This window comes from Patella vulgata, chromosome 5 (genome assembly GCF_932274485.2).
Source record: "Patella vulgata chromosome 5, xgPatVulg1.2, whole genome shotgun sequence".
In the NCBI taxonomy this organism is placed as follows: domain Eukaryota; kingdom Metazoa; phylum Mollusca; class Gastropoda; family Patellidae; genus Patella; species Patella vulgata.
In genome coordinates this window covers 52,319,383-52,323,580 of record NC_065883.2, presented here as the reverse complement: position 1 = coordinate 52,323,580, position 4,198 = coordinate 52,319,383, and the positions used below count along the sequence as shown (strand labels likewise).

The 4,198-nt window shown below is 31.1% G+C and overlaps 1 long non-coding RNA gene across 1 annotated transcript; it reads right to left on the bottom strand.

The window, feature by feature from the left end:
* LOC126821060 (uncharacterized) lies at nucleotides 1–3,493 on the bottom strand. Its single transcript, XR_007680243.2, has 6 exons — nucleotides 3,408–3,493; nucleotides 2,614–2,727; nucleotides 2,263–2,312; nucleotides 1,522–2,012; nucleotides 591–731; nucleotides 1–143 (listed from the first exon to the last, which is right to left on the bottom strand). It is a non-coding gene; the product is annotated as an uncharacterized LOC126821060 (long non-coding RNA).
* Nucleotides 3,494–4,198: the final 705 nt, after the last annotated feature.

Below are 4,198 nucleotides of genomic sequence, written 5' to 3'. Positions count from 1 at the left end.
AACTGACAGCTCTTTATCTAATCTCTCATAATGTATCTTTAAGAAATAACTAAAATATGTTTGGTATTATTGCCTACCCTGTCAGTGTTCTCCTACTCCTTTGGTGATCATCATACAGATCATTCGGCGTCTTGACTCTGGTCCTGTAAAATATAAAACAGTTTTATCTTTTGTATTGTATAACACCGGGCAGTATTTTTTCGTGCCAGCAGACGTATTTCAAAGACCTTTAATTTGCTGTACGGACCTGGCTACTGGAACACGAGAAGTTGTAATCAACAAGCATGTATGGGTTTTCAATTTTTCAAAATAAGGGACAACAATAAATTATTACAGAAGTACAAAATATGTTATTATGTGGACTCCAGAAAAGAAATTGCATGGGGTGTTCTAATACAATCACTTACCCTCATTCGTGAAATTCCTATGGATAAACACTACCATTTCGTTTTCACAAATCTGTCTGTTTCTCGTGTCACATAATGGGATATTTTATGTTCTTAATAAATAATCTTTGAATTTATGTATAGCAGTAATCACACATTCGCTTTTGGTTTAGAAATAAAGAAAATATTGAAATTATTGCTTACCTAATAATTGCGTTACAATTGACTGTACAATACCTCCATGTATTATATGCTCCGTGCCCCTGCTCATCCACAACTTCAGGCAATGTATCAACATTACTAACGCCGTCTTTATACGCCCCTTTCAAAAGTATCTACACGGTTCTGTAAATGAGAGGATTATTAAGTTTCAAGTTTTACGCAGGCTAAAACTACCAGGCTGCATTTAATCTCACGCAATGTATTATGTTCTTTAAAGTAGCTAAGTCCGTAACTAAATATCATCCAAAATCTTCGACATTGAAAACATGAATCTTTTTGCAATTTAAATCAGCATTGGTGTTGTGATCTTACCTGGAAAAGATGTACTTCTGATATCCAATATTTAAGACAAAATAAACATTTTACCATTGGTACACGAATCGTGTACCATAATGCGTTTCAGCGCCATTTGTAACAAGGTGCTCAATGAATGAGGCTAGACATATTCCACAAGTCATGTCAAACGGTGATATCATGTTCTTATTTGGAGAGCATGCGCAATAAATAATATCGGTGTTGACTGGAATAACCAGACGCTAGAAACTGACTTGCGGTTAAGACTTCTGGCGTATTTCGCCGAACATAACTGATGACAATTCACAGTAAAACTAACACGATTGAATGTAAAACAGTTTATATAAATTCATATTACATTATTATAAGTGTTGCGACCCATTTGTGCCAATTTCTAGGTCCAAAATATTAGCGATTTAGCTCCTTTAACTGACACGGTTCACTATTGTTCAAAGAAAAAAAAATAATTGTGGATGTTTATTAAAAATCGAAGCCACTCCTTTTTTTTATCAAAATTTGTTCAGAATTAGAAATCTGTTTATTCTATCTGTTTATGGACTGATAAAAAAAGACAGCCATGTTTTATATTAAAATCTACCAACGGTGATGTATTACTCACCTGTATCCGTAAGTTCTCTAGACCACACTATCAACAATACATCTAAGTTTATCATAGAAACACGTTATATCCGATTATCTTTACTAGGTCCTCAAGAGAAATTTGCAATATACGTTAAACGCATTAAAAATCTAAGATAAACCAAACATCAGAATATATTAAATATAGCACCCCTATAGCAAATGCAAAATGGTGTAAAACGTGAAAAATAACATGCAAAGAAATGTTAATAAGCCTAAAGGAGATGTGGGATTAGTCGATGCTATATATTAATATATTCCAATTTAATTACTCCCCATATCTATATATAACTTTAATCCAAAACATCCTAAGCATACATTATGATGTTTACAAAAGAAAATTGGTGCACAAGCCAAGCTTAAACAATATCAACAAGCCAATATATAAAGACCCAGTATAAGATAAATAATAACGTGTGTGGACCTCTCTATGACATCATAAACCTCTTGTCTCCTTTAGTGTTAGGTAATCTGAAAATAAAACCCCATGAATTAATATTAGCCTATACTCGTTTCCTAAACTCAAAACAATATGCCTATCCATTGACAAATTCATTGGTGTTGAAGGATTACACTTACGAATATTATTATGTCAATTACATTGGACTAGACCTGTCTCATAAGTCAAAAGTCTGATATAGGATGGAAAGTATTTCTATGTAGTTTGACGAAAATATTGCAATATGGCGAAGATCTTTTAATCAAAAAAAATGTTGCTTACCCAAAGAACAACTACCATGCCGGCATTGTCCGACCGATAACAAGACATGTCTGTAATAGTAATAAGTTTAAAATGTTAAATGTTTAACAAGATGTTCAACAAGATGTTCTGGATACATTTTCATAATTATGGTACAATTTTATACAATAATGTGCTTTTACGCAGGTGTCTTTTGTAGTTTGTATGCGTTGTTGGGGTGGGGGTCTCACGAGGTTGGACACGTATAAGCTTAGGATCTACTGTTCAAGTAATGTGCACTGTAGGCCTATCATAAGCAATCAGCCTACTTGTGATTATTCCTCCCTCCTATATCGAAATAAAATTCAAAAAAGAAAGTTAAAGATTACAAACCTGTTGAGACCAAGGACTTGTCTTATTCGGCTAAAACGAAGAGATGATTACACATGACCGCACAATTTAAAACTGAAGGACAGTTCATTTGGTAGATGTTTGCTTTCTTTGAATCTGAAAAGTACTCACATGTTACCAAGTGGCTGTTTGCTTGGTTTGATCTTGATCAGTGTATCAAGCTGTATTGTATGGAATGACAAATTTACAAATATTAATTTAATTAACACGACACCCATGACATTAGCAATGAATTGGTTTTATGTTAGTATGGCGTTCTACAATTCAGATCACGTTGCAAGAAAAACAGCTACCCGAGGTGTTAACGATACAAGCTCGGGTATTCGTAAGTTCTGTGAACCCTACTATCAACAATATGTAGCAGGAGGATCGGATGACGAATTGATAAAACAACAGTTTATTACAGGACAAAACACACTCAACAAAAACACCGAAAAGATGCAAAATGATCATTTAAAAAAGTGAACAGCCCAAGTCATATTTATAAGTGAGGCATTCTACTAATTACTAAAAAATAGAGCAAAGATTAAGTACTGTATTTTGTAGGAACACTATAAAACAATTAGACATCACAATTAACAAGACATCACACAGGACATAATATATTTAATCATTTATTATTTAATTCTGCAATATAAAGTTGTCTTTTTTTCTAAAGATATTAACTTGCTATATTGTTTTTATATTTATTACTAAAATACTTATTTAATTAATTAGTATTGAATTATGTATATAGTTTAAAATGTCTAGTCCAGTCAAACAAATGTTAAACCTACCTTGAATGTTATTAATTGTGCTGTAACTGATGAAAGATGTTGAAAGTTTGAGGATCAACAAACCAGGTTTCCAAGATACTGAAATCTACTCACGATCTTAAAATAGTATCTTTAAACTATAAACTTAAGTAATTATAACAACTGGAAATAAAAGACTAGCTGTATACACAGGACAATGGAAACTGGCTAAAATATTTAAAAAGAATATAACTTAACACCCTACTACAAATACATCTAAGTTTATCACAGAAACACGTTATGTCCGCATTATCTTTACTGAACTCAGAAGATATTTGCAATATACGTTAAACCAAATATCAGAATATATAAAATATAACACTCCGTACTTATGGGGCGCCGTTTGTAAAATAATTATTTAATTTTCTTTTATAGCAAAAACATTAGATTTAACTCCGAATATATATATTTAGATAATTATTAGAACAAAAATGGCATATATGTAAATATCAAAAAATATTGTAGCTAAAAGTCGAGTTTTTGGTCTATGAAAAACTTTAAATGTTATATTTTGATTTCACATCGCTTAGTTAAATATATAGCTAAATGTGCTGTTTTTCGTAGGTATAAATGCTAAATACTAAATCACTGAAAAATCTAAAGTTAAATATTTAGCTAAATATATAAACATTTAGCTAAATATAAACATTTAACTAAATATATAAACATTTAACTAAATATATATATTTAGTTAAATATATAAACAGTTAACTAAATATATAAATATCATGCTAAATATATATGTTTAGCTAAATGTATAAATATTTAAGTAT